The sequence below is a fragment of the Oxyura jamaicensis genome, chromosome Z (genome assembly GCF_011077185.1).
Source record: "Oxyura jamaicensis isolate SHBP4307 breed ruddy duck chromosome Z, BPBGC_Ojam_1.0, whole genome shotgun sequence".
NCBI lineage: Eukaryota > Metazoa > Chordata > Aves > Anseriformes > Anatidae > Oxyura > Oxyura jamaicensis.
Genome location: NC_048926.1, coordinates 76,627,093 through 76,641,757, shown reverse-complemented (window position 1 = coordinate 76,641,757; position 14,665 = coordinate 76,627,093). Strand labels below are relative to the sequence as shown.

The 14,665-nt window shown below is 37.4% G+C and overlaps 1 protein-coding gene and 1 long non-coding RNA gene across 3 annotated transcripts in view; both read left to right on the top strand.

Moving 5' to 3' along the window:
* LOC118156684 overlaps window positions 1-3,297 on the top strand; it is a 13,680-nt gene extending 10,383 nt beyond the window's left edge. The window contains exon 3 of the long non-coding RNA XR_004746379.1: window positions 783-3,297. This is a non-coding gene — a long non-coding RNA (uncharacterized LOC118156684). The remainder of the gene's footprint in view (window positions 1-782) is intronic.
* EDIL3 (EGF like repeats and discoidin domains 3) overlaps window positions 1-14,665 on the top strand; it is a 267,133-nt gene that overhangs the window by 227,924 nt on the left and 24,544 nt on the right. The window lies entirely within an intron of this gene.

Genomic DNA, 14,665 nt, shown 5'->3' with positions numbered 1-14,665 from the left:
GAAGAGAAAGAAAGAAAGAAAGAAAGAAAGAAAGAAAGAAAGAAAGAAAGAAAGAAAGAAAGAAAGAAAGAAAGAAAGAAAGAAAGAAAGAAAGAAAGAAAGAAAGAAAGAAAGAAAGAAAGAAAGAAAGAAAACAACAACACTGAGCATGTTGAGGAATTTTATGCCTTCTGCACCCTGTTTCTTCTCTGTATTGCCCATTAGCTGATAATGAAATACTGCCCGCTCTATATAGATAAGGAAAGTGTGTGTGACTCAACATCACAGCTGAGTCTTAAGTGCCTGCACAGAGATTAAGCGAAAGGGTAAATGGTTAAGACAACTGGAGAGAAATATAGATAAAAGTTGTTTGTCTCACCTTGGACTTAACTGTACTGTCTTTCTTGATTACTTGGTTATACACTTGCTTAGTTTCCTTCCTGAACTATATCTAAAAAAAAAAAAAAGAGAGATGAACAAGTTTACTTGAAAGTAGATACTTGATGGTTAAGTAGATTTAATTTCCACCTGGAAAACAGTCATGTTGTGAGGAATATGAGAGACAACTATAGGTGAGAAGTAGAAGTAGAGAACATCAACAGTGGGATTCAGATTAATGAAAAAAAAAAAAAATACTGAGTGGCTTACACCATTCCTGATAGATCTGAGAGACTCTGACTAATGGTTTTATGGCTGTGAGAGGTTGATTTGAATTCAGTGGCAAACTGGACTAGAACTCATTTAGCCCTTACAGGAAGAAAACCCTTTAAATTACTAAATAGACAAAACACGTTAGACTGAAGGAATTCCCTTACCTGAAAATTAATGGAGAATGCAGGTGCATCAGGCTGAAACTTATGTACTTTGTCTTTTCTATCTGCTTTTGGCCACTTTTGGAGGCAGAGTTCAGGGCTTTTGGTCCAGCTTGTGCTCTTATGTTGGTCTTCTGCAGAGACATCTACCATACACATGAACTAGAGGAGAGTACAAGTCAAAGCAGAGAAAAAATAAAGTGAGCAGGAATGTGGGGACAGAATAGTGATACTTCATTAATCTTTTTTTTTTTTTTTTTTTTACTATTATTTATTTTCTTCTGAGATCTCTGTGTAATTCCATTGTTTGGGGAACTGCTTTGAAAAATTGCTCTCATGTAGCTGGAAGTAAATCCTCAGTGCTTCGTGACAAACAGGGGGCATGTGCCTCTGTGTTGTGTCAGTCAAAGCAGTTTTCTCCACTCAGCTTGCATGATCTGGTTGTCTCAGGGATAGTGACAAAAGACTGATTTATCAGCTACATGGATGCTGCTCTGATTTTATAGGACTTTCAGCTTTATTTCTGCAGAATCACATCCTACAAGTGTTTCTGCAACTTACAGTAGAATTTACTCTGTTTTGTAATCCTATGAGGATTTCATTCAAGTATGACTCCTTACTACAGTTGCATCTGTATTTTTTCCTAAGTCTATTTAGCTGCATCTGTGCAAGTCACTGGCTCTCCATCTGTGTCATCTCTCTTAAAGAGTCAATTCCAAAGAGTAATTTGTGCTTTCCTGAGATAACTGAGTGATACAGAACGAGCAGCACTCTGGAGGAAGCTGTTCCTCTCCATTGACTCTTTACTCACTGAGTTTACTCAATTAGTGTTGTTTAGGAGCCCACCTTTCAGAACAAAGTAGCCAGGTGAGATAAGAGTACCCCAGCTTCTTGTTTGATATTTTTATTTCAAGTTATTTTTATGTAAGTATGCAACTGATTTGATTTCAGTGTTATTAGGGTAATAACCTGAATTATATTTCTACACAATAATTTAAATGCCAAGAATGGTGTTATTCCAGTATGTTCTCCTCTGAAATCATCAAATCACAATACCAGCTAGCCCTCAGAAAATGGAGAAAATGTTGGGAGTTGGCAGCCAGGGCAATTACCAGTATGGACAGATAATACAGAGTGTTTGGAGCCGTTTTAGCAGATCTGCTGGTTCCATCCATGACACTGTACTGTAAAGAAGTCCTTAAGGCACTGTCAGATGGCCAAGGAGGACTGCACTAGAAAAGTGTGATAAGCACCCAAAGTCTGTAAGTGTGTCTTCTTGTTTAGATTTTTACTTGTTTCATGTCAAGCACCATACAGTATCTTTCATTAAATGGCTGGAAGTAGCTTCAACATAGGATGAATTACCTATGTAAGCAATTAAGTGGGTAACCAGGAGAACAACACATTTAGCTGTTACCTAATCATTTTACTATCAATATTTCTAAACTCTTCAGTTAACTTTAAGTGAGAGAGTGTCAAGTGATCTTCACAATATTGTTTCTCTTATTAAGTAAAATTGAGCAGAGAAGTTTACACTTTATAAAGGAATAAAAGAGCAACTATGTCAATGGACAAAAGAGGGTTTTCTGTGGAAGGATTTTGAAGTGTTACTAATGGTATATGAAACTTTAAAGGTACTGACAGTAGCTTTGATTTGTATAAGTGACAATATTTTTCAGCCTGGTTAAAAAAATGGCTGGAGAATAATTGGCAAGCTTGCAGATAGCAAGTTATGTACAAAAAGCTTAATTTACTGCAATATCCAAACACATTTGTGGTACATTGATGAGTAAGTAATCAAGGCATAGAACATAATTAGCTATGTCCACCATAAATGCTAGTGGGGAATGGAGGGCAGGAATAGAGATTTAAAATCTGATTACTCAAATCTGCACGGCTCTTTTACTACCAGACACTCTGTTATTAAATGCACTTGCCTTAATAACAGTTGTAAAATATCATTGTCAGAACACACTATAAAAATAGGAATGATTTACGTAGAATTTGGTATTCAATTACAAATGTCAAAGGGAAAACAGCTGAGTGAATTTAGAAACATGAGCACTGTGAAAAGTACTGAAAAATAACTTCATGAAGCGAGCTTCAATCTTTTATGAGAGCTCATAGGATTCCTTCACTCAGACAGAAGCTGAAACACGCTTCACTCTGCTTTGTTTCACACTGAACGAGGTGAAAGCACATTGTATTAACTGAAGCTCAGAGTAACAAAAATGTGTAATTTAGGTTAAGATATCATGAGATAACACAGAATGTCTAACTTTCACGGAAGCAATATAAGGTGGCTTAGTGGTTATGGGGGAATCTGATAAGGAGCAGAAGAGGCAGATGGCAGATGCCATGCAAGTAGAGTTTGTCCACCCAGCAAAAACTAAGCAGATGCTTATAAATTGTCTGCTCGTGTCATCACTTGAAATGGTGGGGCACAGTGAGGTAGAAAAGGTTATGTGTTACTATCAAGGAAAGAGGAGGAAAGTGTTGCTTATAAGACTTTATTATTATTATTATTATTATTTTTGGATGAGGGTGTTAATTTGTACAGTAGCTCCTTGGATCTTATATGGATGCTACAAATTCATGTTTGATCCCTTAATCTTTCCTTAATCTTTCCATCACATTTATTCTGTATTACTTCTTGTACACATGTCCATACTAGTACATATTTATGCCAATCTGCATTTTTACAAATTTCAAAAAATACAGAAATACATATTTTTTAATTTAACATTTCATAATAGCAATATCAATGCATTTTCATTTTATTTTTACTTTATTTTATACACACATAACAATTAGTACATCTATGTTCCCCATCCCCCATACTGCACAAAGTCTAGCAATGGCTCCGCTTTCTTTTAGTTTTGTTTGAGTGTATCTGCTCAGAGGTCACACTGTATTCTAAACAGTGACCACAAACTGTCCCCAAGGGCTCTAAAGGATATTTTAGCAAGCTCTGCCTTTCTGAGAGCACTTGAGTCTGAAAAAGCTACTTGTTAAAAATTCAGGTTCCCATAGAATGACCTAGTGAGGAGTTCTGAGCACAAGCTCAATTACCCATTTCCACCAGCTTTGCAGACTGACATCTTTCCCCATTCAGCTCACAACACCTCTGCAGGAAAAGTGGCTTGCCTGTTTTCCTTGGCTGGAGAATTAAGTTAGCAGGGTCTGAAGCTCAAAGTTACTGTGGCTGCTGCCAGCTTCCTCTGGGAATTAGGAACATATTGCAAGACCTCATGAGTCCTTCTTGAGCAGCTGCATTGCAGGGGATGAAGTGGCGTCTCTGTGGTTCTGGAGAAAATATGTAAGCTTTAGATGATGTTCAGATTCATTGATCCGATGTGTTGCATTATACTGGATGACACATTGCAGTCATGCACTGGTCACGTTGCCAGAGTAAAAATTAAATCAGAGTTATCCAATTGAGGGGAAAAATGCTGTCAACTGAAGTCATATCTCTTTTCAAATTCATAGAGGGGCTTTGCTCAATAGCTGTAATCCACACGTTTGCACTTCTACAAACCACACCAAAATTGTGAGATTTAGAGGGGGAATTAGGGTATCCTGAGGTGCATGTTGATTTTATAATGCAAGTATGTCACTTCAAAGACAGAAGAAAAAAGGGAAGAATCTTTTAAACATTTTACCAATGAAAAGCGGCACAGGTGACATACTCATGTTAAAAGGTAAGTCTGCATTACTATAGAAAAGCCCAGTACAATATCCCTACCATGAAAAATAATTCATAGTAAGATAACAGGAATATAGTCTGCCTTGAAATGGCAGCAGCCAGAAGCATGTTGCCAACATCCTGCCAAACATCCTGCCAAAATTTTCATGTGGACATTACATCCCCTTAAAACAACCCAAGGTCTGCTTTCACACACCCTAGCCCTAGACCAGTGCCTTGCAGATGGACTTCCCTTGTCCAGGTGTGTATCTGCTGTCTCTGTGGCTCTGATGCTCCTCTACCACAGCACTTTCCAAGTCCTTCTGTGATGATTCACGAAGATCATGGGAAAGTAGGGGGCAGATATTTCTTCTTTATAATTCGAGGCACCACCCTGCTTTGGGCAGGTACAAGTTGTAGACATGTTAGTTTGGAAGCAGTGCCCAATGCATCCATGACAGCGAAGTCATTTATTGCTAATCAGTATTTATTGCTGCAGCTAGGCAAACAATCTGTGACGTTTCAGCACTTCTGCATTTATGCAATCACAACACAGCCAGATGTCAAGATTTTAAATCAGTCATGCTGCATATACTGTAAATATTCCACACTGATATGCATTTAAAGCTTATATATCAAAAGAGAAGCACAATTATGAAGCCCGAGGAGCCTACATTCACTAGCTCAACACACATAACTTGGGGAAAAATAATTGTTTCTGACGCAACCAGTTCAATATCAGGGAAACCAGTTGCAGCATGTTACATCATTACCAATTTCTCTTTTACAATGCCTCAGTTTGTTACCTTAACCATCAAATGGAGTAATAGATATTTAATCTCTGCTTGTGTTAGCAAATCTCTTGTCTGTGCTTCAGTGCAAGAGAATGTTCTAAAATTCATATCTCTGAAGGAAGGTTGGTAGCGGTGAGCTTGGTATAACACATTTTAAGCAGTAAGTAAAAACTAGCAAATAACACTTTTTAAATACTTTCTTTTAAGAAGTAAACTGCTGATTTTATTCCTCTTTGGAGGAAAAAAAAAGAATTTTTAACATAATTAAGCATATTGCAATAGGCACAAAGAGGACTAGAATTTTATATTGCTACCTTTCATTGGTGAGATTGTTTTGGAGACAAATTATAAAAAAAAATAGACAGTCTGACAAGAATGCTCCTAATTGAGCAGCTGTGGGAACTAAACCTTTGTTTTGTGCCTGTCACTGGTGTTTTAGCTGCTACAACAGCTTCCAGCTTTGTGTCAGATGGTAGCAGTGGAACAAGAGACATGCAAGGCTAATCAGTGTGCTTTTGGGAGCTGAGAATAAGACACAATATATTCCCCTTTGGAGCACAGGAAAACTACAGTAATTTAAGATCACACCTGCAAAAGGCAAAAGAAGGTTCCATGCATGAGCTTGCAGATAGGAGACAAACCTAAGCACAGTTGATATATGTGCACCATTTTGAAATGCTATTTTTAAAATGTTATGAGTGGAAGAATATTTTCTTTTTAAATCAACTCAGATCATCGTACATATAATTCATCACATTATTGTATTTTACAGGGATTTAACTCACAGAATTTTTCATACCAATTGGAGAGGATGATATTTACAATAGGAAAATATTCCATCATTATGCAGAATGCCACAGTGATGAAACCACCGCTTCATCAGGCATGATGGTTGTTATCTACAGTTTGATTTAGAGCAGTAGGAAAAAAAAAAAAAAAAAAAAAATAGATTAAAAAGATTTCTCTAGAACCTTAGTAGTATAGGAGTATAGAATGAAAGTATCAGGTCAACACGTATTAGCAGGTCTCTCCCTCTCCTTAGATTTTCAGGTCTGCAGCAGCAGGATGCTTACTCTGTGGGAACGTTCTTCTTCACTGACTCTTGTCTAACTCTTTACCTATAGTAATCCAGTTTCAGATTGCCTCTTCTTCCATCACTGAGACATCCATCAGCTCAAATGGTCTCAGGTTTCTGCATCAGTGGTCTCTCTACCCATTTCTAAGATTTTAATCAATGCTTTTTGCCTAATAGAAAGGATCTCAAAGGAGATAGGAAACAAATTGTGTTGACAGGGTGCTGAGGCCAGCTGTGCCTAGGAGAACAGACTGGGCCTGGTCTCAGCCTGCAGCTGTGAGGAGAACAGAGAATTCCTCCTCAGCATGAGGAAACAGCATATGAGAATGGGATAACAGCAGATGCACAGTGGAAAGAGAGGACCACAAGATGCTGTCTGATGGGACGATGTCTGTAACAGTGGACAGGAGCTTTGGACAATGCTGAGCTGCTACTCCCCAGGACAGTGCAAGTTCCTGACCTCTACCCCTTGTGCCTCTATTCACTCCAGAGAGGCCACACTGTATTTCCCATCTCCATTCTGATAACAGACTTCCACAGGGAACAACAAAAATGAAGAGGAACAATTTAAAAAGATCTACTTTTGTTCCTGTTACTGTTACTGAGCAAAAAATGAACAAGCCAGATGCAAAGAGAGTTGGACTTGATGATCCTTAAGGGTCCCTTCCAACTCAGGATATTCTATTCTATTCTATTCTATTCAAAACACCCATAACCTCAAGCTGGCAGATGCAGGGGCATTCTGTGGCTCTTAATATTCATAAGAAATTTCAGAAGCTGGTAAGGCCATATTATATCTCCATCTACAATCAGCTGCATGGCAGGAAAACCTTCCTGAATCCAATTTCAGGATTATCTGAGAACAGATGCCAACTAGTATTGGACTGTGTATATAACTATGAACCTTATTTATATGACATGATACCCTTGGAACAAGTAGAATGGCAACTTGGTAGAAATAAAATCATCAGCATTTAGGGAGAGAAAAATGGACATCACATCCCTTCTTAATGTTTTGATTTTCTGTTTAGAAAAAGCTTGTTATTCCAGGAGTTTGTGCAGAGCTCTACAGTAAGCATGTGCTCTACATGCTCTACAGTAAGTAACACATAAAAATACTGGCAAGCCCCATCTCATTTCTTTTAGTTCAGCAATTTCTTTTCAAAGAAATTAGTTCCATATTTCTCTGGGATCATTGCATTTCAACTGCTTTATAGAAGTAAACTTAACTTCTCTGATACACAGCCTTAGAAACTATGGGCATGATGAGCAAATGAAATACAATCTGTGTGGAATGCAGTACATTTCTTGCTTTCATGCTGGTAAATTTTAAGGTGCACCTGATGTGAGTTAGATTTAAATGCACTTGTCAACAGGTTAAATGCATTTTCAGTGCCTGGCAAAATTCTACAAAATCTTATTTTTGTCTTTGTTTAGCCTAAATTATTTTTGTTCATTTTTTAGAGAAGTCAGAGTGGGTGAAATGACTGGAAGGGAATGTAAACTGGTGCAGAAGACATTGATAAAAGAAAGTGTTCAGTATTCCAAAATGTATTTGGAAGCATGGATATGCATAACAAATAGCATATATTTTGCATGCATCAATGACAATGTAGCTGAGGCAAGTTTTGCAGAGAAAATAGACATATGACGCCAACTGATATTAGAAAGAAAATCATGCTGTTAATTTTGTCAGTATGGAATGGAATGTCACCATGGAATGCTGAAGCATTGACAGTTATACCTACCAGGCCAGCACAAGACTGGGTCCTGTTGCTCTTAGATATACCAAGGAATTCTGCAAGTCAAAAAATAAGAAGAATTAAGAAACTGGGAAAATGGAGTTGCCCTGACAGGTGATAGTTCATTTCTAATAAAATTGAACCGTAAACTTGTAGAATAGCTTGAACTTGTCAGGTAAGGTGTCAACTGTCTGCTCACTACATGTGCTGTCACTGTGGGTGCTCAGGGGCAGGAGCTGTCATCACAAATATTCTCCAGAAATTCCACATTGAAGCTCTAAGGCTCAATATTTATCCCAGTATTGGCAAATACTAAGACATGAAAAGTCCCTGTGCCCGTGCAAAATATTTATTCCTTTGGAATTTTGTGTTGGTGTTTTTTTGTTGTTGTTGGCTTTGTGTTTTTTGTTTGTTTGTTTGTTTGTTTTTCCAAAACCAAGCACTAGCAGCTATTTTAAACTTTCCAAGTGCAACTGCATTGTTTTATGATACTATATGGCTATGACGTCCAGAGCCTGCAGAGGAAAACATGAAATGTGGACTAAATAAAATAATGTGAATATGTGTTTTTAATATTTCGTGTGACTTAGGTGACTAATACGAGGTACTTAATATCTTTGTCATTGGTACCATAATGCAAATGAAACTTACCCAAGTTGTGGGTGTGAGTTCTTAGCTACAAGTGCCCCATTTGCATCAACCACATAATCTTGTAGAATTTTATAGCCTTTTTTTCACTAGGTCACCTACACTGTGTATCCCAGCCTATGACTTCCTGTACTTTGAGAAATTTACTTTTCCTACTTGCTATCAACAATGTTTTTCTTCTTAAAATTTGCTTCTTCTTCCACATGTATTTACAACCTGATCACAGTTGAATTTATCACACACACACACAAATATATAAAACACCCTGATGTAGGGACACACAAAGCTATGGAAAGCGTAGGGAAATAATTCACAATTCAGAATTTTGATGGAGAATTGAAATAAGGGCTGTGTTTGTGAATATGCTCATGTAACCCAAATAACATCTTAATGGTTAAGGAAATATTAAAACCTTTAAGAAGAAATTTGAACATACACTTCTATGTAAGTATATATATGTATGCAAATTTACATAACAGAAGAACCCATTCACTTCAAGGGATATTTAGCATACAAAAGAGAAGTGTATGCAAATGCACTGAAAGAGCTGCCTTATTAAAAGCCAAGGTCATCCTCTAAAAACTTCATGCAGAATTACTTTTTTAGTTTCCAACAAGCCCTGCACGAGTCAGCTGCATAACGCCAGGAGCAAGTTGCATTATTCGTTACCGCACGTGGCTGCAATGTTTTGCCATGCTCTGCTGCGCTGCAGCCAGAAAGAGTCCTGCAGGCTGCTCCTCCTGCCTGCTGTCAGGAGCTGATGCTGCCCTACAGCATCTCAAAGAAAAGCTCTTTTGAAGCTGTGCCAGTATTAAGGCTCCAGTTGGCCTCTGAGCAATAGAAGTGCAGCCAGACTTCAGCCAGCAGATAATTTCACCTGCCACCAAAGCCACGGGGGCTAGCATGAGCTACAAGAAGTCACAAGAAAATGGAAGGGATTGTGTGGTAGGTTTTGTTTGGTTGTTTGGTTGGTTTTTATTTGCTCTCTACTTGGCAGTTGCCCATTTCGAATGTGCATTGTTTGGAGAAGCAAAGACTGCTTTTCTTGAAGGCTCCCTTTAGCAGCTGAATGTGCAATCAGAAATAGAAGCCAAGAAACGAAGAGAACTCTGAAAGCCCAAGTGTTCAGCTCTGATTTAGCCTCTCACCTTTACGCTCTTATGCATCAGCATAATTACAGACATATGCACCAAGTATCACTTTTAAACCAAAGTTCAAATCATGTTGTCTTCATAGGATCATCATCTTGTCCTTAGAAATAAATGACTGAATACAGTAGATGCTATCAGGGTTCATACAACCTGATTGCAGTGGTAATTCTGGAAATGCTGGGAATTAACACGTTAGTATTTTTTTTCTTGTTTAATTTAGAAATTATTTGCATCCTTTCTAACCCAAATCATTCTATGATTCTATGATTCTAAGCAAAACCATTGCTGTGCACAAGGCACCCCCTTTATATTAAGAAAAGCAACACTTTTTGTAGTGGATTTTTTTCTTCTTTTTTTTTTTTTTTTTTTTCTAGCCTTCCCTGTTGTTCTTGCTCAAGATAGAGTATGGACTATTTACCATGGGGAATCACAAAGTATTTTTAAATCAAGGTGCCTTTTTCAATCCTCATTCAATCCTTAAGTGCCTTTTTCAATCCTCATTTTGAAAAGGGGCTTCTAAAGTCAAAGTATGTGTAGGAGAAGCTTCATCTGTTGCATTTCTTTGCAATTCATAGGGGTTGAAATATCAAAGTTAAAACACAAGTTTTGTGGGAATGACCTGTGTTTTTTTCAGGGTGGGATCTCTGGCCTGTGATACAAGCAGGTCAGGATCACTGAGCTGGTAATTGTGTGCGAACTCAGGATCTCTTGTCCTTATTGGGTGCATGCAGTGCCCAGAGCCAGGGTTTTCAGCGAAGCTGGTGGGGATAACCACATTCGTACTCATAAAGCAGTGTGTGTTGTGTGGGGGCTTAGGGCTAACACGAGGATGTTCCTTAACCCCAGATGAAATGTAAGGCAGTGCTTACTCTGAACAAAATACTGCCACCCAGTTTCATTAAACCTTTAAATCTGGTCAGTTCAACGCATGGCATTGGGTAAAAATGAGACAGTTACATCCATGGTGTGTATAACCTTAGGAGTTTCTTCTTCTCCTCAGCTTGGCAAGTCCTTTTTGAGTGGTGGGAATCTATCAGTACAGAAAAATACTTAAGATTCCTGTAAAAATTACAAAGAAACACCTTTATATTATTGCCCATGTATCTTTAAAATACTTTGTGTGTGTGTGTGAAAAATTAATATTTTCATTATTAAATGCCATAATACATTTGAAAATTATGTCCTTCTACAGAGTCATCTGGCATAAGCACAATAATGTGTTGCAAGTCAGTACACAAATTACTGCTGATTTGCTTTCTAGTAATTGAGGTATATTTTCTGCTGCCTGCAGAGCAAATAGTTAGGAAGCTGTCCACTCAGTGGAACAGAATTGCATGAGTGAGAAACATCTACTTACAGTCAGTGGAGAAAAGATGTAAACTGCATAAGGGTAATTTTTTACTCGAATTCTTGATAGGAAGCTATGCTTAACAGGCAGTGTATTTCAGTGATAAGCCAAAGATCTTTTATTTCTGTCTGCCAGCCAATATAATACCTTGCTTTCTAGTAGAAGTTAATTTATATTGACGTGTTTTTATCTAGACTTTTTAGTGGTAGATGCAATTGGCAGGTGTTCAGGTTTATTTCTGATTTACACCTCTAAAATTATTTTTTAACCATCCAAGTATGAAAATGGATGTGTCACAACATCCTCCACATGCCTGAAGCTGACTGAAAATTTCCCTTTCTTCCAAGCCTTCCAGAAGAGTGTAGATTTTTTTGACAGTAAGAAGTGGGCTCTAATAAATTAGACTTGTACCTACCTGACAGAGCAAAGGCTGCAGGAGCCATTTAAAAGATTAATCTTTGGGATGGGAACACTGGGAACACAAAGAAAAACAAAAATGAAAACAAAATCTATTGGATCTACAGGTAAAACACATTGCTCAGAGCTGAAAATACTTTCTTTTTAGGTTTCTTAATGCAAAGATTTCACAGACTTCTTTCTGTGTATGTTTTGCTCAAAACTTCCTAAGTTAAGATTTCAACTTCATTAATAATTAATTGATCATCTCCTATCTCTCTGCTGTTTTTTTTGGTAGACCAGACATTACTCTCTGTGGTTTGTAGCTTTTTGTTAGCTGCATCAGATGTCTGTAGGGGTTACCTGTTTGCATGTGCAAATGTAGAATATTGCAAATATTCAGCTTCAGATATTCTTCAGAATCCCAAAGGTTTTATTTGGGTTTGAACCTTGTTTACTATATATAATAGTTATGTCTTTGGAAAAACTAGGCTGGCTTTTCTAGCCAGAGCTATAGATTTCTCTTTTACTGTCTTTTTTACTGTCTTTGGCTCAGGAAAAAAGACAGTAAAAAAAAAAAAAAAAAAAAAAAAAAAAACTCTGGTAGTTTTCTTATTTTAAAAAAATCTTAGTTACAATTAGGTGTAGCCAAAGTACTGAGTACTGTCAGGGAATTTGTCACTTAATTTGTCTTCATATTTTGAAAAATAATTCAAGTGTTTTTACTAACTTGCTCAGTGTGAACATGGCATAACAATTGCTGACATCAAATACCTTTCTATGTTAAGCATAGGAAGCAGTAAGCATGAAGTTAGCTACCTATATTGGAAGTGGTGGTAGAGTAATTTAATACTTTAAAATAATTTACAAAATTCCATTCCAGTGGTATTTCACAAACACTAAGAGTCTTTATAACAGCTACTAACAATCATTAAGTTCCTTCTGTTTATTTCAGAGAGAGGCTATACATATAGAAGCCTATTCTAGATTTAAGTTAAAAAAAATGTACATGTGGTTTGTTTTTCTTCAGTGTAGGCACTGCAGAGCATGATGAAGAACCATTTGCAGGTGAGTAAGAGAAGGGTACAAAAGACAAAGCAGGCTTAGAAAATGTGTGGGTGATCTTCCAGAAGGTCCACTTGGCAGTACGACTCAGACAGCCGAGGCCTTGGTTACTACCTGACCACAGGTGGCCTCAGGTGGTGGCAAAAGAAGAGTTATCATGGTGCAGAATTCTTTCCATAACCCTGGAAGTGTCTTGTCCGGAGTTACTTGTGGAAAGCCCTCAGATTGAAAGTTGTTTCACACCTCATTTAGCTAGAACCTAGGCTTCTTAGCCTTATAAAAACATCAAAAATCCTGTTATAAGGTTGTGTGGCAGCCTGAGATGGATAGATATGTTTTTGAGAAAATCTTTTGCACTATGTTTTCTTATGTTCTCATATTAAGTAGGATGAAAAAAAAAAAAAAAAAAAAGTGTCTGAACTGTTTGGAGGTTCATTTGATGAAATTCCTCATTGAAAATTTGTGTGATATTGCCCTATTGATCAGTTATTGTGCATCTTTCATCAGGAAAGGTTTCTTAGCTTTAGAATGACATAGATGGTAAAAATGAAAGTTACTGAATTGTCACTTTTGTCTGGAATGTGGAAATCCATTCTCACAACCTTACTTTTTCTTATCCTGATCAGAAACTGAACTCGGCCAGGTGGGCCTAGTGGCCAAGATACACATCAACTACTTCAAAAGTGCAATTTGTTGTCCCATATCTGTCCAGATGTTTTGTTTTTGCTTGTTCCTTCTGTTTCTCTCAGTAAAAAGTGATTTATTTATTGTTTAAACCTAGGGGACACAGGACAATAGTTTCCCACATAACTCTAGGCTTGGTCAAAAATTTTAGCAATGTGTTAATCCCTTGAATCAGTTGTACCTGGTGCTTTCCACACGCTCTGCGGTACGTGCAGGGAGCTGATAAGCGTTACAGGGTGCTCTGAAAGCCAAGAATATACATCTGTGTCAGATCAAAGACAAAACTGAGTCCCAGGGCTGGATACATCCTGCCAGTAGCCCATTCTTATTTTGACCAGAGGTCTGTTTATGAAGCTCTAATAGGGGCTCCAGGATGTCCTTTTGACTAATAACAGATAATCTTTCTTATCTCCTGGAGAATGAAGATTAATAGGCCTCTTAATTTTATTCAAGCTACTACATCACATAATTATTGCCTTAGAAGTGCCAAGTCATTTAGTGTAAAAGGAAGAAGAAACTTGATTTCTTCTGTTAATCTGTGAAAATTCTTTTATAACTAAAAAAAACAACAACAACAACAACAAAAAACCACAACACATTACCAAAGAACATTCTTAAATTGCAGTGCACTGATTTGCTTTATTTCTGCAGGTTATTAATAGTGTATCACTGGGAACAAAAGCCTGTCCTATCACTTGTGGGGATGGGGAGGGGGACAGGGGGGCTCACTGTTGTTTTCAAAGCCTGGTAGCACAATTTTGACATTTTTAGTTTATTGCTACAGCAGCATAGCAGTATGAAACCAGTTATGCATAATAATCCTGGCTGACAGATGGGCAAAGTCGTTCTTAAAAAGAATGGCTGAATGATGCTGTCTTGGCTTCATTTCCTATAAAAATAAGAGTTGTACACTCAGAGATTTTAAATACAAGGAGGAACTTTCAGCCTCAAACCCACTTATCTTCTAGACAGATTCAGCTTTGCTTACAGGCAGATTTTTGTTAGTACTTCAACAGTTCACTAGTTATATTAATTATTAGTCACTTTGCAGTATCTTGTGTGCAAGCTTATCTTTAGTTTACTTGTTGATCTATAGCCTGCATACTCATAGATTATTGGGACACTTTTATGTACATGCAGAATATATTTGCAACATTATTAATCAGCTGAGAAAAAAAACGACCAGGTGAATAATGAACTTCCATATTACCAACATTATTTTTCATTTTAAAAATAAAATGGGCTGCTCATGCGTAGGTGAGTCCATTTTTGATCTCAACATTTTA